The 25,479-nt window shown below is 44.9% G+C and overlaps 1 protein-coding gene across 1 annotated transcript in view; it reads right to left on the reverse strand.

Moving 5' to 3' along the window:
• The window catches only part of CORO1C (coronin 1C), an 81,141-nt gene extending 59,342 nt beyond the window's left edge, over nt 1-21,799 (reverse strand). The window contains exon 1 of the mRNA XM_073313435.1: nt 21,665-21,799. The gene's annotated coding sequence lies outside the window, so the exon portion shown is untranslated. The remainder of the gene's footprint in view (nt 1-21,664) is intronic.
• Between the last annotated feature and the right edge of the window lie 3,680 nt (nt 21,800-25,479).

The following is a 25,479-nucleotide window of genomic DNA, read 5'->3' on the forward strand; positions in this document are numbered from 1 at the left end:
TATAGACGATTGGAATGTTTTGATATGGCAACTCCTAGGTTGTCATTTTTTAACATCTGTACATCATGCAATACACTTGTATAGCATTATATCAAGATTCATGCTTTGAGATCCTCTGATGGACGGGACTGCAGGGTTACAAAGTATCTTACAACATTAATCACTTACAGCTCACTTCACCTTATTAGTTTCTTTTTACAGATGAGGCAATCGAGGCTCAAGGAGGTTAAGTGACTTGTCCAAGATCACCCAGGATGAACGCCGATAGAGGCAGGACTAAAAGCCAAATATCCCAAGTCCCAGGTCTTGTGCTTGTAAACACAAGGCCATTCTTCCTGTTGCATCTCATCATTTTGTGTTAAGGCAGCTTGTCCATGTCAAGGGACTATTCAAACCCACTGCAGCAGTGACTAAACCTTTATTTTCAGACATTCAGAAAAATTTAATCCAGGCTGCACATTGTCACACATCACAGCCCTAGGATGTATCTTATTTGTGTACTGACAAATAATCTGCCTGGTGAAGTGAAGTCTAGGTTGAGCAAGATGATCCCACCCCCCGACTTCAGTTCATTTTAAAGACAAAAAGCCAGACTATAAACTCAACAGTGAAATTTCCAGCTGTCAAAAAAACCAAAACACAAAAAAAACCCTGGCAAGATTCTGTTATGTGATGAGAACCTAAGTCACGTAAACTAGCAGGAAATTTGGTTTTTTCCCCAAATAGGAAGTGTAACAAATTCAGAAATGTAAAATTTGTACTAAATTTAATCATTTAAAAATGCTAAAATTGCTATTCTGGGCACAATTCAAGGTTACTGGCTCTAACCTAGAAATTCCTGTTTGGTATCATTGAATCCCTATAACTATACCCAGATACAATAGCAATGAGACCACCATTCTTCGGAGAGTTGCAGATTAACAAGGCTGTATAATAATGCTTAACTCTTATAAATACACACAGTAACAACTACATGGCTTGCAAACTGCGTACCTTAGGACTAACGTACGTACACATGCTATGCTAAGGTGGTGATCTGAAATGCAGTTGCTGACTATACTAGCAAGCGCATACTTGCAGATTGGACATTGTGTGATTCTGCAAATTTCATTTCCTTGAGAGGTCCTGGAGTGAGTGACCTTTTACAGCATGGTGCAGGACACCTTTGTGGTCTCACGTTGGGCCTTCAAGGGCCATTCACAGTTAGTTGGGGTGGTACAGGCATTGGACTGTTTAAAAACCCAGACAAGACAGCATATCTAGCTGCATTTAATCTGTGTCATTTGCCCTAATTCCATTGCAATAAGTGCACACAAAATCATTAAAGTAAGTTATCACGAGGATATTGATGGAAAGAAGGCAAGGAAAAAAAGCTACTTAAAAATCCTTGGCCCCAAATTTTATGTGGACAAAATATATAACAAAGCCTGTACTAATTTCTTAGGAAAAATGATGTAGGAGACCGTACAATCACTGAAATACTTCCACAGACAAGCACTTTCAGATTTCATAACTGACAGAGAAATGATGGAAAATAACCCACTTCCCAAGTTTGTCTCTTCAAATTTGAAGGGACACTATCAGGTCATATTAGAACAAAATTTAAGTTTTATGAACACAAACTATTGGGGGGGGGGGGAAACATTTCTAAGAAGACGAATTTTTTTAAAAGGCCAATTGTTATTTAACACCTAAGAGTGTTCTAGGAACTTTACAGACCTATACAATGAAAAGTTCCTGCCTGGAATAATAGTGGGGAATTTCCACAATCCTCATATTGACTGGGTATGTGTCACCTCAGGAAGGGATGCAGAGATAAAATCTTGACAGGTTTCAGAGTAACAGCCGCGTTAGTCTGTATTCGCAAGAAGAAAAGGAGTACTTGTGGCACCTTAGAGACTAACCAATTTATTTGAGCATGAGCTTTCGTGAGCTACAGCTCACTTCATCGGATGCATATCGTGGAAACTGCAGCAGACTTTATATACACACAGAGAATATGAAACAATACCTCCTCCCACCCCACTGTCCTGCTGGTAATAGCTTATCTAAAGTGATCATCAGGTTGGGCCACTGCTTCTTGGAGCAGCTTGTCCTGGAACCTGCTAGGGGAGAGGCAATTCCTGATTTAATACTAAGTGAATCACAGGATCTGGTCTAAGAGGTGAATACAGCTGAACCACTCAGCAATAATAACCATCATGTAATTAAATTTAACATCTTTGCAGGGGGGGAAATGCCAAAGAAACCTACCACAGTAGCATTTAACTTCAAAAATGGGAACTACAAAAAATGAGAAAGATAGTTAAATGGACATTAAAAAGAACAGTCAAAAGGGTGAAATGCCTACATACCACATGGAGATGATTTATAAACACCACAATAGAAGCTCAAACTACATGTATACCCCAAATAAATAAATATAAACAGCCCAAAAATGCTGCCATGGCTAAAGATGGTATTTAGAGTTTAAAAGGCATCCTTTAAAGATGGAAAGTTAAATTCTGCTGAGGAAAATAGAAAGGAGCATCAGCAAGTCAAGCACAAAATTATAAGGCAAGCCAAGAAAAAAAAAAGATATGAAGAGTAACTACCTACAGACATAGAAAAAACCTAATGGCAAACAGTATTTTAAAGTACATGAGAAGCAGGAAGCCTGCCGACCAGTCAGTGGGGCCATCTGATGATCAAACTGCTAAAGGAGCACTCAAGGAAGACAAGGGTGTTGCAAAAAAGCTAAATGAATTCTTTGCACCAGCCTTCACAGCAGAGATTATGGGGGTGATCCCCACACCTGAGCCATTCCTTTTAGGTGACAAATCTGAGGAATTGTTCCATATTGAGGTGTCAATAGAGAAGACTTTGGAACAAACTGAAATTGAGGACTCGATGGTATTCACCCAGGAGTTCTGAAGGAACTCAAATATGAAGTTGAACTACTAACTGTGGTATATAACCTATCACTAAAATAAGCCCCTCTACCAGAAAACTGGAGGGTAGCTAACGTAATGCCTATTTTTAAAAAAGGCTCCAGGGGCAATCCTGGCAATTGCAGGCTTTAAGCCTAACTTCAGTACTAGGCAAATTGATCAAAACTATGGTGAAGAACAGAATCATCATACACACAGATAAGCATGATATGTTGGGAAAGAGCCAAAATGGCTTTATAAAGGGAAATCATGCCTCACAAATCTATTAAAATTCTTCAAGTGGCAATCAACAAATACATGGATAAAAGTGATCCAGTTGATATAGTATACTTGGATTTTGAGAAAGCCTTTGACAAGGTCCCACATCAAAGGCACTTAAGTAAGGTAAGGAGTCATGGGTTAAGGGGGAAGGTCCTCTCATGGATCAGCCACCGCTTCAAAGACAGGAAACAAAGGATAGGACTAAATGGTCAGTTTTCACAATGGAGAGACGTAAATAACAGGGTCCCACAAGGACCTGTGCTGTTCAACATATTCATAAAAGATCTGGAAAAGAGAATGAACACTGAGATGGCAAAATATGCAGACAATACAAAATTATTGAAGCTAGTTAAGTCCAAAGCTGACTGTGAATAGTTACAAAGGAATCTCACTGAACATGGTTTGAGCATTGGCCTGCTAAATCCATGGTTGTGAGTTCAATCCTTGAGGGGGCCATTTAGGGATTGGGGCAAAAATTGGGGATTGGTCCTGCTCTGAGCAGGGGGTTGGACTAGATGACCTTCCAACCCTGAGATTCTATGATATAACTGGATGATTGGGCAACAAAATGGCAGATGAAATTCAATTTGGTAAGTGCAAAGTAATGCACACTGGAAGAAATAATCCCAACTCCACAAACGAAGTGATGGGGTCAAAATTAGCTGTTACCACACAAGAAAGACTGAGTCATCGTGGATAATTCTCTGAAAACATCTGCTAAGTGCAGCACCAGTAAAAAAAGCAAACAAAATGTTAGGAATCCTTAGGAAAGGGATAGATCATAAGACAGAAAATATCAAAATGCCACTATATAAATCCATGGTACCCCACACCTTAAATATGGAACGCAGTTCTGATAACCCCATCTCAAAAAAAGATACCTTTCTCTGCACCTTTACCAATTTTAATGTAACAGAAGTGATTGGGGGATGGAACAGCTCCCATATAAGGAGAGATTAAAATGCTTGTGACGGTTCATCTTAGAAAAGAGATGAGTAAAGGGGGGATATGATAGAGGCCTATAAAATCATGAATGATGTAAAGAAAGTAAGTGTTATTAACCACTTCACATAACGCAAGAACTAGGGGTCACTCAAATTAACCGGCACCAGGTTTAAGACAAAAGCAAGTATTTCTTCACACAACGCACAGTCAACCTATGGAACTTATTGCCAGGGGATGTTGTGAAGGCCAAAATTATAACTGGGTTCAAAAAAGAATTAGAAAAGTTCATGAAGGATAGGTCCATCAATTGCAATTAGCCAAGATGGTCAGGGATGCAACCCCATGATCCAGGTGTCCCTAAACCTCCAACTGCCAAAAACTGGGACTGGAATGACAGAGGATGGATCATTTGAAATCACCCTATTCTGTTCATTTCCTCTGAAGCATTTGGCATTGGCCACTGTCAGACACTGGGCTAGACGGACCGTTGGCGTGCTCCAGTATGGACGTTCTTATGAAGAGCTTATAAACTAATATGATAATTTACAAAGGGGGAGGAGGAAAGGGACACTAGAGTGCTTTTTTCATAATCTGAGCCACGCTTAAATCTTGTTGTTTACCATTGCTTAACCTCATACCAAAGTACCATTTTTTTTCCATCTTTTCCTTTTGTCAGTTTGGTCTATTCTGTTTTTTTTTAAACACATAACCTTCACTCATTTTCTCCAACTTTTCAATAAAACTTGTTTAAAAAAATCCCCTTCAGTATTTTTGAATCCCCACTTTGTAATTTTGTGCCTGCATGAGATCCTGACATTTAAATGGGACCAGAAATTGACTGAACAGATCTGAAACTAACCTCTTTATTTTCATCATCCCAGATAAGTGACCATCCAAAATGCAAACAGCAAAACCAGTGGAAAGCAAAGCAGATTTTCAAGGCTGTTTTTCAATTTTAAGATCAGGTGTTCTTTGTCAAGAAGGTAAGGAAATTTGTTTTTTAAAATACGATTTTTAACCTTTTACATTCAGCTGAAAAAAATCATTAGTGAAATAAGCTATTGTACAGAAGCCAGTTTGTGCCATACTTAGGAACATATATTGATCACATCAGTTGGACAAAGAAATGAATAAAAAGACTGCTAATGATGAACAATATAATAAATAGAAGATAACTGAAGAGGGGAGTGAGCTATATTATAAATAAAGCAATAAACCCCACAACAAAGACCCAGGCAATGAGGGCAAAACAACTCATGAAACCCCAAACACTTGTGCACACAATGAAATCTAACAGAGACATTCAGTTACACTGCATCCGTGCTTGCAAACGTTGGGTTAGACCCGGGGCAGGCAAACTACGGCCTGTGGGACCATCCTGCCCGGCTCCTGACCGGGGAGGCTGCCCTCGGCCCCTCCCTTTCAGCTACGCTGCCTTGCGCCTGCCCACCTCCCAGGCTTTCAAATAAGCCTGTCCTGCTGCTCTGAGCAGCCTGGTAAGGGGGCAGGAGGAGGGGCGGTTAGATAAGGGGCAGGAGGTCCTGGGGGGCAGTCAGGGGACAGTTGGATGGGGTGGAGGGGCAGTTAGGGCCGGTGGTCCTGGGGGACAGTCAGGAAACAGGGAGCAGTGGGGATTAGGGGTTAGATAGGCATGGGAGTCCCGGGGGGCCTGTCACGGAGCAGGGGTGTGGATAGGGAGTGGGGCAGTCAGGGGACAGGGAGCAAGGGGGTTGGATAGGGTGTGGGGTCCCGGGGGGCGGTTTGTCCCCAGAGGGGGCAGGGTCCAGGCTGTTTGGGGAGGCACAGCCTTCCCTGCCCGGCCCTCCATACTGTTTTGCAACCCTTATGTGGCCCTTGGGCCAAAAAGGTTTTCCCACCCCTGGGTTAGACAAATGTAAAAGCTCCCAAGCCCAATCTATGCTACTACTTCCACTTCTGCTTCCACTAGGGGAGCTGCACCAGCGATGATGAGCTATGGCTATAAAGCGTGCTCATTTAGACAAAGCCTAACAGGATAAGGAAACTATATCCCTCCATTGGGATACTGCCTTCAACCACCTCTTTAGGACCTCTAGATTAATGACTATGAACAAAGAAAGAACTACTCAAAAGAAAAAAGGAGTCCTGAGGGCAAATGTCCAACACCCACAAAAGACCACGAAAGGCCTTTCCCACATTGGGACAGATGGGAAATCTGGGTGACTTATTAGCTCTCGTACAGTCTTGTTTTTGTTTTTTTAAATGGTGTAGGAAAGAAACCTGGGGGGGGGGGGAGGGGAATCCCTCTCACATTTTCATCCACCCCCCAGAAACAGACCGGTATCCTTCCCAACCCAGGCAATGTTCTTCTGTGCTTCTGCCAGAGGCATTGCTCAAGAGTAAAGGTAGGTGCTACCTACACTCCAAGGGACTGAACACATCACCTCTGCAGAAACAGAGCTCAGGACTAGAACTTGACTCCACCTTCTGTGGTGAGGAAAACCCTAGATAGCCAGAGCACACAATCCTCTCTGCAAAACTACCATTCAGCAACCCTACTAGAAAAATAAGCCCAGGACTCCAGTCAAGAGGGGTATATAGATAATAAAATGCCTTCCTCTATGCAGTTGACCTAGTTTTCTTATCAAGGCAACAAAGTTAACAAGGCAGTATCAATCTGCTTGATTTTGTTACTCTACTTGCTGGCTTTTCTCACTCTTTTGAAAGTTATATATATGGGTCTCTTCCAGATTGTATTTTTAATGAGCATATCAAAGAAATTTTCTACCTAGGAAGCAAATTGTTAGACACATACTGCCAAACGTGGGCTCTGGTCTCCCCACAACATGCACTTACTAGGTTTGAAAAAAACTCTGGTCCAATGGCCCAAATGACGGAAGGTGGTTTCCTACCAGGGCACCAGCCTTGGACTTCATTTGGAGTCTCAAACCCTACCTTTTCCAACCACCTCTGGCCAATCATCTAAGGTCTGAACACTTCGTTTGCAACATTACTACGAGTCATGATAGCGGAAGAGGGTTTAAAATCCTTCTCTTATATCTCCTCCCAGGAAACATACATGCCCACATCAATTTTGATTAATAAGCAATTCAGGCTTTTTATAAAATGATAAACAAGAAGGTGCACTAGCCACATCACCTGAAACTGCTGATCAGAATCCAATCTAGCCATTCCCATGGTAAATAAAGTCTGAAGCCAAATTATGACAGATACACTCAGGTGCTCAGACACCAGAGATGAGCCTAGTTATTCTCTTGAGGTGTTTATACAACAGTAGGATTTCTCACTTTACAAACAAACACTTAGTGAAGAAACAGATGTGACTAGTTTGATTAAGCTTAACAAGAGTAATGGCCACAGAAAAGAATATAAACCCTATTGGCTTCAAGGTATTGTTGGAAATGCTTCTTGAGTTACACAATCAACTAAATCATTCCAGCTACCAATTGAGAACTGACTGGAAAATGCATAGGAGGGAGAAAGCCACTGGGGGCTTGATAACAAACTGCTCTATCTCCCCAAATTGCAACATGCCTTAATGTCTACAAGAACAAACTTCAACAGATTTCTAAAGACAGAACCTGCCTGACTGTGAAGGTGTTACAGGTGTCAATTTTCTGGATGCACTAAAATTTTACTATCCAAGAACCTCTACTACAAATATAAGTGGGACACAGATTTATCACAGCCTGGAAACCAAAGCAACAACTACGCAATCTAGCACAGCCAGAGCTTGCAAACATACAAACCGACACCGAGTCAGACTCACCAAGTAAAGACACTTCCCCAGACAGCCCTGCCTGATGTAGAGGTGTATCAGGCAGAACAACAAGTGAGGCACCCAGCGCTACAGGTAGAGGAATAATATAGGAGAGGAAGAATGAATGTTATCTAACCCACCTGTAGGGGAGGTAGGGAAAAGTGGGCAGGCAGGGGCAAAAGAATAGAGTGCTCCCCTTCCAGCACACTGCCTCTGAAATCCACCGAGATGTATTTGCTACTAGCCTCAACTTGTTGGGCTAGTCCTACAGCTATGCAGAGTTGTCGGTTTATTTGCAATCCAAAAATGTCCAACATAAGCCAATGTACCCGAAATGTGCCACTTGGCCAGACTGGAGTTACATTGGGTCAAATTAACCCCTGCTGTAACAGTGAACAGGGTAAATTAACAATAAAACATCTTCCCACTCTAAGAAACGGTAACAGTCTTGAACTACTACATTCTGAGTAATTTCTTAATCCAAACGCTCAGTATATTAGAACCTCGTTTAGGGAACTAAACTTCCCAGATTCCCTCCCATCCTGACTGCTAAGGCCATCTATAGATGAAGCACCATCACTTGCAATTGTTCAGTATATTTTGAAGCAAAAGCAATCACTAACTGCCAGATACAAGATAGTAATTTCAATATGAAAGACAGTAGATGACCTAAAGAACTGCTCAAGTCTGACAATGCAAGTATTGCGTAAGTGAATGAGTAAGTGTTTTTAAACTTTAATATGTACAAACAAACTGCAAAATGAATTTCTCAGCTGTCCCATCTGGGATTGTCACACATTTCTTCAGATTTCCACTTGAGATCCTGCCAGCTCCTCCGGTCAAGCAGCCAATAAGTCAAAGAGTAAAACTGTCATTGTGTCATGGTACCAAAACATGCAGTTTGCAGTAAGGGGTTTGGGGGGTGGGGGCTGGACTAAAACTAACATCCAGATATTTCAATGCATTAACTTGATTTTAAAATCCTTATCTTGGTACTAATTACAGCTCCCCCAGCATCTGTTTTAACAAAGACTGTCAAGTTCAAAACATACTTCCTTTTTGTCTTACAGATGTTCTGTATCTTCAAACCTTTTCCCATTTCAGGCCAAAGTTATTATCCTGAACTACTGAAGTACAGAACCCACCCATACACACTACAGATATTGTTCAGTTTAGCTAAGCGTATGTCTACACAGCAAAGAAAAACCTGTGGCTGGCGCATGCCAGCCGACTCAGGCTCACGGGGCTCAGGCTGCAGGGCTGTCTTACTGCTGTGTAGACTTCTGGGCGCAAGCTGGAGCCCAAGATCTGGGACTCTCCCACCCCGCAGGATCCCAGAGCCCAGGCTCCTGCCCAAGCCTGGAAGCAATGAGACAGCCCCGCAGCACAAGCCGGAGTCATCAGCTGGCACACCAGGCCAGCTGTGAGTTTCTCTTTGCTGTGTAAACATACCCTAAGAGTTCAGCTACCTAAGCAGGCAAGTACCAAAATATTTGTGTAAGAGCAAGCACATTTGCCACCTCATTCAGAGGGCAGGAAAGAAACATTTTGGCTTATGGATGCACATTTAGTTACCTCAGCCTTTAACAACATACTTACATGGTAACAACTACAAGATAGTCCACAAAGCAACGCTAACTTGGGCAGCAGCCTGGATGGTGCATTACAAACAAGAGGAAAGTATATCCGAGGTGCAGGAGACAGAGGAATTTTCCTGCACCCACAAGCCCATTTATGGCAATCCAACACAGAGCATGCTGGATGGTCCCTGATAGTCTGTCACCATCCCAACAACGGGATGAAAAGTCTCATTCAGCAAGCACACCGAGTTGTGCTCTGATTTGCTGCCGGCACGGACTGATCTTGGGCAGCAAGGTGGTCTCAAAGAGGGACCCTCGGCTTTGGAAACCGTTTCTCTCCTTGGTGGGTCACAGCCTGGATTTGATAACCTTCAAGGCACGCTTTCAACTGGAAACCACTGGTATCTAGACAGACAACTCTGATCCTGTGAGACCGTTTTCTACAGTACCACGAGGGTTGCTGGGCCAGACCACTGGAGGTGAGCAACACCATTTACACCGAAAAGTACAGGGTTTCAGTATTTGCTATTTATTTTTGCACTGCCATAGCACCTTGGATTCCTAGTCATGGACCAGGACCCCATGGTGCTAAATACTGTACAAACACAGACCCAAGACAGTCCCTGTCCCAAAGCAATGCCACAGGGCAAGGTGTGCAGTACAGAGATACACATATGCAGCTGCTGTCTCAGGAAAGAGGAGGCCAAATGAAGCTGCACACCCTTTTTTGAGCAGAGCACGTTAAGATACAACACAAAACAGATTATTACTGTACCTTTCTGGAGAAATCTTTAGCACAAAGATGGCCCCTGGAAAGCACCATACACCTCGGATTAGGAAAGCTTAGCACTGTGGTTCACGCTTTGCGAAGACAGTAAAACTTTTCTTCACTATCTCTTACGAGTAACGCTAGCATAAACTGGCACCAGTGTCTCCCCAACTTGCAAAAAATACAGCATGTCTGAAACTGTAAATACTTTAACCATAACCATTATGGCATCTAGCTTACACAGCAATTCTCTCCACTCAATAAGCCAATCCTCTTGGGGGAGACAGTTTATATATTTGCATTGTTACATACCATGGGAAGATAAATGACCATTTCTCATGTTTTAATTTCCTGAATACAAAGTTAGTTGCCTCTTTACTATACTGTATTAAGAGCACTTAGATACCATGGTGACTGGGATGGTACAGAGAAAATTACCTGCAAATTAGGGCATGTGGCCTATAGTTCAGAGCAAGAAACCAGCAGCCAGGACTCCTGTGTTCTAGTCCCAACCCTGTCACTGAATGACCCTGAGCAAGTCATTTAATCACTCTATGCCTCAATTTCCCAATCCGTAAACTGAGAATATTTATCTATTTCACTGGGATACCGTAAAATCTAGTTGTAAGATTAACTCGAGATAATTTGATGAAAAGTGTTACATAAATGCAAAGTACAACTGTAAACGTATCCTAAGTGTACACTGTGCAGATTGCATCAGTCAAGTAGTTAAAAAGTGTCTCGGATGAACTGAAACACCCTGGTTTTGTTGGTATTTAAAGCAAAGAAAAATTCTGAACAGTTTCTAAAGAAAACATCAGTTACTCTACTATGGGCTCCAGGACTGATGTTTTGTTGATGACAATCTTCTACATGAACGGCTGGTTTAGACTACTCTTAAGTTGATGTAACTTACATCCCTCAGGGGTGTGAAAAAGACATCCCCCAAGCAACACCCGTTACAGCGAACGACACGCTGACCATACTGCTGCTACATGAGATGCATGCTGTCGGCATGAGATGCTCTCCCATCGGCACAGTGCGTCTTCACCAGATGTGCAGCAGCTGCGCCAATGTAGCACTGTAGTGTAGACCCGTGGTTTTCAAACTTCGGGTCATGACCCAGTACCGGGTGGCAGAATGCAAGGCACTGGGTCGCCTTGCTCAGCACCCAGGGACTCTGGCAGCCGGCCAGTAAAAACTAGTAGTCCCTACCTGTTCTGACACTGCGCTGCGCCCCGAAAGTGGCCAGCAGGTCCAGCTCCTATGCAGAGGGGGGACCACAGAGCTCCACGCACTACCCCCCCTCCAAGCACTGGCTCCGCACTCCCATTGGCCAGTTTCCAGCCAATGGAAGCTGGGGTGGGGAGGGCAGTGCCTGCATGCGAGAGCCACGCGGAGCCACTTGCACGCCTCCACCTAGGAGCCGGACCTGCTGCTTGCCCGCCTCTGCCTAGGAGCCAGACTTGATGATGGCCGCAGCGCGGTCCACAGTGCCAGGACAGGCGGGAAGCCTGCCTCTGCGCCGCTGACTGGGAGCCGCCGGAAGTAAGCCTGCACCCCAGCCTTGTGCCCCCACAAAACCAGAGCCCCTTCCTGCATCCAAAACCCCTCATCCCTGGCCCCACCCCAGAGCCTGCACCCCCAGCCCAGTGCTCTGACCCCCCTCCTGCACCGCAACCCTCTTCCCCAGCCCAGAGCCCCCTCCCACACCTGAACCCCTCATTCCCAGCCCCACCCCGCAGCCCTCACCTCTGCCCCAGCCCTGAGCCCCCTCCTACACCCCACATCCCCAGCTCCATTGGGTCGCGGGCATCAACAATTTTCTTCAACTGGGTTGCCAGAAAAAAAGTTTGAAAACCACTGGTGTAGACTAGCCCTAGGTTATCATCTGTATGTACTGCCAGTCTGTCTTGTCTCTCAAGGGAGACAGATCACACACTGCTTTGAACCAGTTACCTCCTGCTAACCTCTACTGATATTAATTAAACCACACAGTTTGTAACGGATGCATCAGCACTGGGTTGTGTCTGCCCCATGTCCAATTTCCAAGTTGGGAATATTTTAGGATGTCAATGTTTTGCTAGTTTCGTATGGTAAAGAAATCTTTCAAAATGCAGCATTGCAAGGTATCACCTTTGTACATTCACATGAGACATAATGGGTTTCCAAAGACTCAAGAACACAGTAACTATGGCAACAATAGGAGGACAGGATGTGCAGTGGGGCGGGGGGGAGCGTTTCCACAATTTTAAATATTTTGACCAAGAGTGACCTGAAGTCTCATTTCTACAGACAGCTTGTCTCAGGGATGGTGTGTGCCGTGTGTTTCTTAGGTGAAGAAGGATGTAAAGAGCTTTCAAAAGAATCTTGAGCAAGAGCCTTTGAAAGCAGTGGTTATGGGAACAGGGGGAGGGGGGTAGAGAAGAGAGAAAATGCGGGAATGGTCCTCTTTAAGGCAGACTACTGAACATCCACAGAATACTAGGTAATAGCCATGGCATCGTTTGGAGGCAAGTCACATCAATTCCAAAGTGGAACTAGACCTATAGGATGTGTATAGAAACCACATATTATACCGTAGAGCCTATGAGCTCCATGATGGGCCAGGATGCCATTGTTCAAGATGCTGTACGAACAGAACAAAAACATGGTCCATGCACCAGAGAGCTTACAATCTAAGTCTAAGAAATGAGAGAAACGATGGATACAAACAGACAGGGGAGTACAAGGAAACAGTGAGATCATAGTGATTATAACTCAAGTTAAACCGAAAGGTAACTGGAATCAAAAATCCATTCTTAACAATTCTTAATCCATTCTTAAGACAACGTTAAACTTTAGAATCAGATGTGAACCAACAAAAGCCAGAGAATTCCAGGCAAACACAATCATATCAGACTCCCGTGTTTTAATCAGATTGAATCACAATTGTTTTAATTTCATTTCCATTGCTTTTTAAAGTGGATGGCTGAAGGAGAAAAGAAGGAAAAAACTAATTATAATGGATTAAGAGAGACCCAGCTCAGTGACAAAAATCATTCTGATTCTTCCAAACACAGGATACCATGGACCATCACAGGGACTTCCAGCTATGTTCAGACCAGATGTAGCCTTTCACCACACACCAGAATGCCTCCTACAGAACCATTACATCAGTCCATTGCAAAGATAGTGTGCATAGTTTTAAAAAGATATTATAATCTGGATGAAACACAGAATTTATAGTTCTTGAACTGCAGACTAATTATTCCAACTGTAGAATTAAAATAGTCCCCAAAAGTGCAATTAAAAGGATTCTTCCTTCCTTCCAGACACCCCAAAATAAACTCAGGCAACTCAACCTTTGAATATGATGCCTTGAAAAAGGTACAGAAATTCTCATTCCTTTCCTTGTTGGCCCTTCCTTTAAACTGCATATTTAACCTTATCTTATTTAATTCAAGCTTGTGCCGTCTCTTGCCTTTTATTTTTTTGGATGCATTAACAGCAGTCAAAATGAGGCGGCGGGAGATTCACAGCTCATTTTTAAAGTTTTTTTCTGCTTATTTTTAATATTAGAAATTAAGGCCTTGTCTATCTTGGAAGACTGAGGACTAGTGACATCCCAAGAGTCAAGAAGGGCTTTTTAGTCATTGTTTACATTTTTGTTTTGTTAACACCTTCATCCTTTAACTTCAATGACTAATTAACATTTTGAATAAAGGATATCTATCTCAAAGATTTAGCAAACACCATTGTACATCACATCACTATCACATGCAGAGATCCTGCAGAGATTCTAGTCACTTTGCATTGCTTCATTACTTACAAAACGTATATATACACTTTATTTTAAACTAAAGTAACAAACCACACCTACTAACATAACCTGCTGATGCTCTAAAAAGTAAGCAGAGCTTTACAGAGCCTCTCACATCTGGGTCACTGGTCAATCCTGACCAGGGCATACTACTATCTGCCATCTGTTCAGTGGCCAATATGAGAGGAGTTAGATGGTCTCAGCACATTTCCTACTGGATAGTTATGAACTTTTCATAAACCAGAACTAGTCCCCTTTTAGCAATCTTCAAGACTAAAGATACAGCTGCCTTCCACCCTACAGGTGGGTCTCCTAGAACACAGTTCTGAGACAATGGTGAGGCACCTTGGACCTGTCACTGCCGTACAGGTGAGTCGCATCATACGCGCATTTAACTTACACAAATTCAACTATACGCACTCGGCCAAAAAAAAAAAACACACACACGAACGAACAAACAACAAGATACCTGTAAATAGTGCAGGTGGAATTCTGCCCACCATTCCACTCAATGAGTGTATGCCCTGGAGTGAGCGCGAGATGGGAGACGTGAATCTACTGTTCCATCAGTCGGTCGGTTTCAGTTCCCATGTGCCTCTCATAGTGTGAGCATCTCGCTGCACTGAGTGTGATTCTAGTGTTTAAAGATACATATTTTTCATACAACATGGCCCCTAAATGCAAGCCAACTACTTCACCTGTTGCTCAACCAAAGAAACATCCATCTGTTCCAACGCTGGAGAAAAAACTGGCTGTGTTGGACTTATTGAGAGACGGTCAATAATATGTCAGTCTCCAACGTGGCGCGTAAATGTGGCCGCAACTAATCTAGCATCCATGCCATCAAGATTCGAGAGAGAGAAATTCATCAAGCCGTGGCATCAAGTGCTCCAATGACTGCTAAGGTGATGAGCCAGGTGCATGGTAAGACTTTAGTGAAGACTGAAAAGGCATTAAACTTATGGCTAGAAGACATGAATTGTAAACGTATGCCTATCGAGGGCAACACGTTGCAAGAAAAAGCTCTTAGCCTCTACGGGTTGTTCAAACCTGCCACTGAAGAGGGACAGCCTTTGATGAGAAGGAATTCAAAGCCAGCCAAGGTTGGCTTAAGAGTTTTAGGAACCGCTTCAACCTCAAAAACGTGCAGACTACTGGTGATGCTGCATCTGCCAATGAAGAGGCAGCAAAAACCTGCCCCGAACAATTAAAGAAAATCATAGAAGAAAAGGGCTATCTATATTTCGGAACAAGTTTTTAATGCTGATGAGACTGGGCTCTTCTGGAAAAAAATGCCCAACCGCACTTACATTTTGAAATCAGAAAGACAAGCCCCTAGCTTCGAAGTAGCTAACGACCATGTGGCTGTGTTGTTTTGTGGCAATGTGGCTGGGCATATAATAAAGCCGGGCTTGCTCTACAGGGCTGCAAATCCCCGTGCCCTAAAAGGCAAGAACAAAAATCTTCTGCCTGTGTTCTGGCAATCAAATAAAAAGGCTTGGGCGAAGGCAGCATTATTTCTGGATTGGTTCCACAAGTGTTTCATTCCGGAGGTCAAGCGGTACCTTGAAGAATCTTGCCCATATGCTGAGGGTTTAGCTGATTGCCATATTTGGGGTCGGGAAGGAATTTTTCTCCAGGGCAGATTGGAAGAGGCCCTGGAGGTTTTTCACCTTCCTCAGTAGCATGGGGCATGGGTCACTTGCTGGAGGATTCTCTGCTCCTTGAAGTCTTTAAACCACGATTTGAGGACTTCAATAGCTCAGACATAGGTGAGAGGTTTTTTGCAGGAGTGGGTGGGTGAGATTCTGTGGCCTGCGTTGTGCAGGAGTTCAGACTAGATGATCATAATGGTCCCTTCTGACCTTAATATCTATGAATCTATAAGAGGAAGGACTTGACTTTAAAGCGTTGCTGATCATTGACAATGCTCCTGGCCACTCTGCGGCACTCCGGTTTGCGCATAACAACGCTGAAGTCATCTTTCTCCCACCCCATACCACCTCCATCCTCTCGACCAAAGCGTGATCCGCTGTTTCAAGGCCACATACACGAGGCTTATGTTCTCATGGATACGTAGCGCTATGGATGCTGATCCCAATCTTAATGTGATGGAGTGTTGGAAGTCCCACAACATTGCCGATTGCATCACTTATATTAAACAGGCAATGGATGCAATCAAGCCTGAAACAGTCAATGCATGTTGGCGAAACCTCTGGAAAGAATGTGTGAATGATTTTAAGGGTTTTCCAACCATTGACAAAGAAGTGAAACGCATTGTTCAGGTGGCCAGGCAAGTTGGTGGTGATGGCTTCGTCGACATCCTTGAGGAAGAAATTGAAGAATTAATTGAGAGCCATAGAGAAACATTGACTCACAAAGCATTAGAGGAACTGATAAAATCGTCTACAGAAGACGAAGATGATGACAGGAAGAGCCAGCAAGTTGGAATCTTCATAAGTTTGCTGAAGTGGTCCAAGCAGCGAAACACTTGAATGATTTAATTTCTGAATACGATCCCCCTATGGAACGAAGCCTCAAAACACACACGTAGCATTATGGACTATTTGAGACCGTATCAAGAAATGTTTGAGCAGCTCAAGAGACAACTGCAACAGTTGCCGATCACCATGTTTTTCCAGGAAAAACAACCAGCAGCAGATGAGCCTATGCAATCAACTTCTCGAGCTGAACCAGAGCCAACCACTTCGTCTACAACTCGCTCTCTGTCACCCATGCTCTCCATCACGTCCGTCTCTTGGATCAACATCAAGCCCTGACAACCCCCTGTAATTACCCCCTTTAATTAAAAATACAGTACTGTAAAATTATATTTTGCATATGTACTCTATTATATACTGTAGAATACTGTACACATTATACATATTACTGTACAGGGTTGTATACACAAAACCATGTACAGTATACTGTACTTTATGGGCAATTTAAGGGATTTTCAAGGGCAATTTTGACTATATGCGATTTTCGCCTTATGTGCTGACTTTAGAACCGAACCCCCGCGTAAGATGCGACTCCACTGTACCTGTGAGGCAGACACCTTTCATGAGCATCACTGTCACTTTTTAAAGCGGATCAAAAGTCAAGGACTAAAATTAAAACATTTTTTAAAAAAATCTAAATGGTTTTATTTAAGTTTGTCAATATGAGCATGGGATGAATTGACCAATCTGAATCCTCTTTTGGATAAGTTTAGAGAACAGACAGGAACTACCTAATGGCATGTAAATATACGCCTAGAATAACCAACTTTCAAAAAGCAGCCGGCCAGAGTCACTTCATTTAACCTAAGTCTGTACTATTTTAGTTCTGCTATTAAGAGCTAATCCTAATAACTTCAGCATCACTTGCCCTTATCAATTATAGCACTACAAAGAAATATCAGTTCACATTTCACCAGCCTGGAGCAGTTGGACATTCTGATTCTTGAAATAGTTGATCTGGTGGTAGATTTTAAACAAGCAGTTCTAACCAGCCTGACTCAATAGTCACCACAAGGCAAGTAGGTTCAAGCTTTTTCTTTGGAGGGGTGCGGGGAGAGGGGGACTTCAGGAGAAACACTGTACATTAAGACAGGTTTCAGAGTAGCAGCCGTGTTAGTCTGTATTTGCAAAAAGAAAAGGAGGACTTGTGGCACCTTAGAGACTAACCAATTTATTTGAGCATAAGCTTTTGTGAGCTACAGCTCACTTCATCCGATGAAGTGAGCTGTAGCTCACGAAAGCTTATGCTCAGATAAATTGGTTAGTCTCTAAGGTGCCACAAGTCCTCCTTTTCTTTTCACTGTACATTAAAATTTTGTTCATATACACTTAAAGATTTTAAACTAGGGCACTTAAATCCCTCAGTGACTTACTGTTCTACTACATCCTTAAGGAGGGACTGAAATATTTATTAAAAAAATTAAGCATAAACATACAAAAATTTCTTTAAATATCAGGAAAATGTGCTTGTGAGTTTGCATGAAACAACATTCTTAACCCTGGGAGTGGTGCACTGATGACCTCACCAAGCAGAAAACTCAGGCCAGGAAGTGTTTTGCTCATGTCCTCAAAATAGGAAGCCGGCACTCAAACTCATTTTATTCCACGGAGGCAACAGTGAAATTGAAAACAGTCACTTACATGCTCTTGCAACTAAAATGCCATATTGTGCTTAAATGGGACATTTCATGAAGTCGCCATTAAAATCTTTAAGTTAACTGATTGTTAAGTGTATATATCCTTCATACTTCTCTGTGCTATATCACTAAGGAAAGCAGATATTTTATTCTTTCGAGCATTCCATTTCATTGCTATTACACTGAATATCTGCCTCGTGCTTGGAGTGAATCCCAGAAGTGACAGATGCAATAAGCATGAAGATTTAACTTGAAAAACCCAATGATGTTTGGAAAGGCAGCTCACTAGAAGACAGAGTACTGTAATCCCAACACAGTACATAAAAAGGAGACACATATGCTGATTAAAGCAATCAGTGCGCAAGGCTACAAATGACCATTAAAAATTTACCATTATGAAGAGTGATATCAAAAACACACACAAGGCACATACTCCCACATGCATATTATGGGGTACTGGGTCTTACTGTTGCTATTGCAAATACACAAAAAATAAACTTGCTTTGGCTTTGTCACAACAGTAATTGATCTTTTACCTCTGTAGCGTGCACACAACCTTTAGCAAACATGAATATTGGTGGTAACAAGATGTTCTCTTTGGTGCATGAAAGCATTTCAACTAAGGTATTTGCCATTTTCTCTAGCCACACATCCCTATTACATATGGGCATATTTAATTCCTATGGCAGGCACTGTGTCAATTCACACAGCTTTCCCCAAACTGCACTGTACACACATGGCTTCTACCATCATGCTCTTCTCTACACGTGTATGTAAATAGAGGTTAACTTCAAATAGTTTAGCTATAACCCATCCAACGGCTAAGCAAGGACTGGCATTAGTAAATGGGCCGCACCAGTTAACAGTTTTCAAAAACAAGTTCTTATGTGTTGCTAACCTCTTAGGCCTGATTATGCAAACCTGCATGCATAGTTCCAATAACTCTACTCGTGTATGCATTTCCAGGATTGAAACTTTAGATTAATAATACAAAAAAATCACGTCAATTGTTTTGAACAATAAGTGCACCAATCATTTTTAGTTTTGTTTCCAGCCAGCTTCTAGTCCATTTCTTTATCAGGTTCTCATGCACTGTCACAATACTCCATTGTCTGCAGCTGAAACCCGACAATGGAATGTGTATTTGTTTAAAAATGGTAGCTATTGTATTTTGATTTATTGGAAATATTTCTATTGATCTTTAATTTTGTAGAAACTTTTTTCAAAAAAGCAGAAATTGGGGCTAACAACTGACACCCCTTTAATTCCAATCTGTCACTTGGCAGCATTCACAGAAAGTACCTTTTGGTAAGGGAATCAAACCCAAAGGATACTGTTCACATAGTTTTGTGCTTTCCTTAGCTTTCAAGAGGATTTAGAATAGGCATCAATATGGCATGACATCTACTACACCAAAACAAGCCTAAGGAACTTGATCTGCTGCTGCTGCTGTGTAATGTCCTAGGGGGAGAGAGAAGAGCCTTCCACAGGGTGACATACACATTATGTGGTGTTGACTAATACCTCCGCTTGTACGTAGTCAACAATTTGAAGAACAAAAGAATCAGATTTCTTCTCACATACTAATATATGTTATGTCACCCCTTAAGCCTGATGTATGTATGGCTCAGAATGCATCATCATGAGCAAACAGCAGTGCAAAAGTCATGTGTGAAAGATGGACAGGGAAAAAAAGGCTAGTCTTTCTACCATGTGTGTGTCCAATTTTTTAAATCAAGATTGGATGTTTTTTTCAAAAGATATGCTTAGGAATTATTTTGGGCAACTTCTACGGCCTGCCTTATACAATGCCAACTAGATCACAATGGTCACTTCTGGCCTTGGACTCTCGGAGTTTATGAATCTGCACCTCATAGTCCTTTCTTTCTTAAAGAGACACTCGTTCTCTTTCTCTCCTCCATGAGAAAAGTCAGAAATCAACCTGCCAAGTCTCACTTATCTATAGGAAGCCTTCATTGTGAATTAATTTTACGTAATATTTTATTGCATCTCTCTTGGGGAGAAAGATTCTGCTGTGTGTTCAATGAGACGTTTAAAGGCTCAGTGACACTTTTCAGAAATCTCCCCCCCATTCAGAATCTCAGCAGAGCCACTTAGCTGTGACAGCATCCCACCTTTAAATATGGAAAGAGCTTCAATAATCACAGCTAGACCAGCCTGACCTGCAGTGAGGATGCCCACAGAAAGATCTCATTCAATTTCAGCAGCAAATATTAAGCATCTCATTTATCCAGCTCAGTCTCCAAAAACCTCCCTTTGTTTCCCTTGGTCAGCAGAGAACCTACCTCCCCTTGCTTGTCCCTGCTATTAGCCATTCCCAGCTTTGTCCTTATAATGCATACAGCCTAAACCCGGTGGAAGACATACTTTGCCTCAGCACATACACTATCCATCTCCTCCCTCACCCATCACAGTAGAGTGAATGCTCCTAAAGCCCCCAATCCACATACAGGCACATAGCTCCATCCCCAGCCCACCCACCCCATTTGCAACCTGTTTAAACATCAAACCCCTCCATGCCTCTGGCTCCTATCCCACCCCAGCAAACCCATCCAGCTTCCCCAGCCGCAGCAGCTTGCGATCACCCCACCAGCCCGTATGCAGCTCTAACATTCCCCCAAGCCTTCACCTTCTCACCCCGCACCCAGCTCCCTCTTCCCCACCCTGCACTCCCCGCACCCTGCGGCCAGCTCCCACCTCACCCTGCACTCCCCGCACCCTGCGGCCAGCTCCTACCCCACCCTGCACTCCCCGCACCCTGCTCCCTCTTCCCCACCCTGCACTCCCCGCACCCTGCGGCCAGCTCCTACCCCACCCTGCACTCCCCGCACCCTGCTCCCTCTTCCCCACCCTGCACTCCCCGCACCCTGCGGCCAGCTCCCTCTTCCCCACCCAGCTCCCACACCCTGCAGCCAGCTCCTACCCCACCCTGCACTCCCCGCACCCTGCTCCCTCTTCCCCACCCTGCACTCCCCGCACCCTGCGGCCAGCTCCCACCCCACCCTGCACTCCCCGCACCCTGCGGCCAGCTCCCACCTCACCCTGCACTCCCCGCACCCTGCTCCCTCTTCCCCACCCTGCACTCCCCGCACCCTGCGGCCAGCTCCCTCTTCCCCACGCTGCACTCCCCGCACCCTGCGGCCAGCTCCCTCTTCCCCACCCAGCTCCCGCACCCTGCGGCCAGCTCCCACCCCACGCTGCACTCCCCGCACCCTGCTCCCTCTTCCCCACCCTGCACTCCCCGCACCCTGCGGCCAGCTCCCTCTTCCCCACGCTGCACTCCCCGCACCCTGCGGCCAGCTCCCTCTTCCCCACCCAGCTCCCGCACCCTGCGGCCAGCTCCCACCCCACGCTGCACTCCCCGCACCCTCTTCCCCACCCTGCACCCAGCTCCTGCACTCCCCGCACCCAGCTCCCTCTTCCCCATCTAGCTGCACGAAGCAACGCGCGCCACTCACCGCACAGTGCCCGTCCGCCCGCCCGCCCGCTGCGCACCAGGATCCCGCGCTGCGACCGCTCCTCAGCCCGGCGGAGCCGCCTCCTGCCGCCGCCCGATTCCGACTGACCACGGCGTGGGGGGGGGGGGGCAGCGCCGACACAGGCCCCGCCCCCGAGCCCGGCCCCGCCCCTTTCCGCACACTCTAGCCCCGCCTCTCAGTCCCAAAGAGAAACTGAGCGGCAGCCCGGACGGCCAATCGCAGCGCGGGGCGGCCACACTGCGGGAGCCCCGAACACGGCTGCCCCACCCCCACCAGCCGGGCGCGCCAGGGGGGCGGAGCCAGGCAGCAACCCCTCCCCCCCGTCAGGGCCTCCCATCGCCTCAGGGGCCCCCCGCCCCGGCCCAACCGGCGCCCTCTGCTCCAGCAGGCGGGGCCGGGGCCCTCACCCGGCGCGGGGGTAACCGGCCGGGCCGGCTCTGCTGACAGGCCGCCCCCTCACAGACTCCGCCCCCGCCGCCTCACCGCAGCCACTTCCCGCCCACCCCCCCGGCTCCGCCTCGCTGTGCCCAACCGCCGCCCGGCCGCCCCCAGCGTGCTGGGCCTGCTCTCCATGCCCCCCGGGCCAGGGGCTGCCCTGAGGGCAGGGGCCGGTCACGACAGCAACAGACAGAGTAGCTGGCAGGTGCCCCTCCGCAAGAGAGGCGCACCCCGGGGCGATGGACGGGCACCCCGGGGCGATGGACGGGCACCCCGGGGCGATGGACGGGCACCCCGGGAGCCACGGCCACGCACCCCAGAGGAGGGACGGACACGGCCACGGCCACGCACCCCAGAGGAGGGACACGGACACGGCCACGGCCACGCACCCCAGAGGAGGGACGGACACGGCCACGCACCCCAGAGGAGGGACGGACACGGCCACGGCCACGCACCCCAGAGGAGGGACGGACACGGCCATGGCCATGCACCCCAGAGGAGGGACGGACACGGCCACGCACCCCAGAGGAGGGACGGACACGGACACGGCCACGCACCCCAGAGGAGGGACGGACACGGCCACGGCCACGCACCCCAGAGGAGGGACGGACGGGCACCCGGGACTGATGGTCGTGCAGCCCATGGCAGTAGATGCGCGCACACAGAAGCGATGGATACGTGCCTATAAGAGCAATGAACACACATGCACAGGAGCACCATTAAAGGGGCACATGGGCCCCAGTCCTGCTGGCATCTTCTGACTTTTCGGGGCATCACTGTGCACCCATGCCACTCTCCAGCTGCTGCCATATTTGCATGGAATAACCCCCAGAACTGGACCCATGCCTGTAACTATCAAAACCTGCACAGACCAGTGCTTTGAATCCAGCACACACACACCCAGCAAAGTGAAAGATGAAAATAATTGACTTATTCTACATTAAAAGAAAATTTAACTCCAGAGCCATTAGTAATTCTATTTGGTTTTGCCCAAGCATGTTAGATTCTTCATATGGTGGCTGAGGAAGTAGCCTTCTATCAAATCAAGTAAAAAAAAACTGATCTGAGAGATGCTCTCAGACCCCAAATGACTATTGGATAACACTTTGCAGTGAGAAACAAGGAAGCCAGCTGTCTTAAAACCCAAAGATTTCCTCCTCCTGGCCTTAAAAATACATCCACATTTTTTTGAATGTTGGCATCACTTAGGTACAGAACTTTTCTCTCTTGTTCAATTAAATAACCTAGAATAGAGATTTATATAATAGATCAACACTACTGACTTCAGTACAGACATACAATGAATGTCAGGGCACCCAACATAATGTAACTTGCAAGGTTTTATTTTCCTGTTCCTGCAAGGCACACTATGTGTAGACAAATTATGGTGCTCACATTGCTCACAATGCTTCCAAAACAAAAGACCAATTTGGGCTCCTTATATCGTTGGAAGATGTTGACCAAATTTGGCTGCTTACAATTAGACACTTAAATAAGTTATTTGGTTTTCAGAAGGGCTGACCACCCACAGTTCCCATTAACGTCACTCAAGTTTGAAAAATGTCCCCCAATTCACTGATGCATTGGGATCAGAACACTAAAATAAAGTGGTCCATTTTGTGCCACATATTACAGACCCCAGGGGTTTTACTTGTTAACGATATACATGGTACATGACAGATAAAGGTGTAAGACATGCAAAGAGAGTCTCAGCAGAGACAAATTTATCACAGCTCCTGCTGGCTTGGCTGGGTCACAGTTGGCAGAAACCGCATGGGATACAGTAGCTCCAAGTCAAGCAAACAAACATATAAAACCTGACAAAAGTTTAACCACAGCTTCAGTAAGTGGAAGGGTCTCCCTCATTGTAAACAACACCACACTGCTAATAGCTACTCCACCGAAAAATTAGGTTTAAAATTGGGTGCATCCCTGCTGTGAGCTGCCTTCAGTGTCTTAACCATTTTGGAACAAGATCTTGCTTCTGAAATCCAGCCTAGCACATTTCCCCTCCACCCTCATCCACAAAAATCCCTTCATCATCAAAAATAAGAAACACTAAAAAAGAAATTTAGCACTACCTAAGTAATAGTGCAGCTAAAGTTTTTATCTTAGCAGACTTGAATTGTGATTCATATTTTCCACACACTCACGTGACTTGGTGAAGGGCAAACACAGTGAGTCAGTGATAGAGATGGGTCTAGAACCTGGGCATCTTGACTGCCAGTCCCCTTGCTGTAAATCTGCTAGGAAGCATACACCTGAGTTGCTTTGCCAATCACTGGTTTATAACAGCTATGGTTATAGCACACTACACTACACAACAAGGTAGGCAGCACAGGAAGTGAATAAGAATTTTGCATCCCTGTAGTTTTCAGTGGGACATTTCAGATAAGGAGGATGTAATGAACCCAGCTGAAATTTGGTCACCCTGTCTTTTCAAAAACTGCCATGGTATCTTCAATGACCACAACTAACAGGGCCTGTTTTACATTGCAACCAAAAGACACTGTAGCACAGTTCCTCCCTGAAACCATGCTGGAACATTCACTCAGTACTGACTTGAAGGAAGGAAGCCACCTATCAATCCTCAGCACCATTTCCTCCAGCATCTAGATGAGAAAGGGCCAAATATCGCCCAAATTCTGACCTGGGACAATGAGCTGGTTAGGGCTTGGTATGGCGGCAGACATGCAGAGACATCATAAACCTTTATAGATCGTCTTCATTGAAGTATAGAAAAATAAGTATAAGATTATATAAATTCTTCAATTCCCTTCAGGGCAGTCATCTTCACTATTTGTAGGCTAACACTATTCTAACTAGCGTGTTGCTTACAATTACAAAGCATATCAATATTAGCCTATATCTATCAAAAATATTTTTAAAACATCACATTAAAGGCTGATTTTTCTCCCAATGAAGTTTATGTTTTATTAGTAAATTAATAAAAAGAAAAGGAGTATTTGTGGCACCTTAGAGACTAACCAATTTATTTGAGCATAAGCTTTCGTGAACTACAGCTCACTTCATCGGATGCATGCAGTAGAAAATACAGTCTGTATTTTCTACTGCATGCATCCGATGAAGTGAGCTGTAGCTCACGAAAGCTTGTGTTCAAATAAATTGGTTAGTCTCTAAGGTGCCACAAGTACTCCTTTTCTTTTTGCGGATACAGACTAACACGGCTGCTACTCTGAAACCTAGTTAATTAATGTAGCTAAAAGAATTACACAACAGAGTTTATATTCCTCAAACATCTCACCACTACCAGGATGACTAGAAATTTAATTTTACATGCTGGCACGTGACAAAATGGAGGTGTAGAATTCCTTCAAGTTGAGCTGTTCACAGTT

The sequence above is a fragment of the Lepidochelys kempii genome, chromosome 15 (assembly GCF_965140265.1).
Source record: "Lepidochelys kempii isolate rLepKem1 chromosome 15, rLepKem1.hap2, whole genome shotgun sequence".
Taxonomy (NCBI): Eukaryota; Metazoa; Chordata; order Testudines; family Cheloniidae; genus Lepidochelys; species Lepidochelys kempii.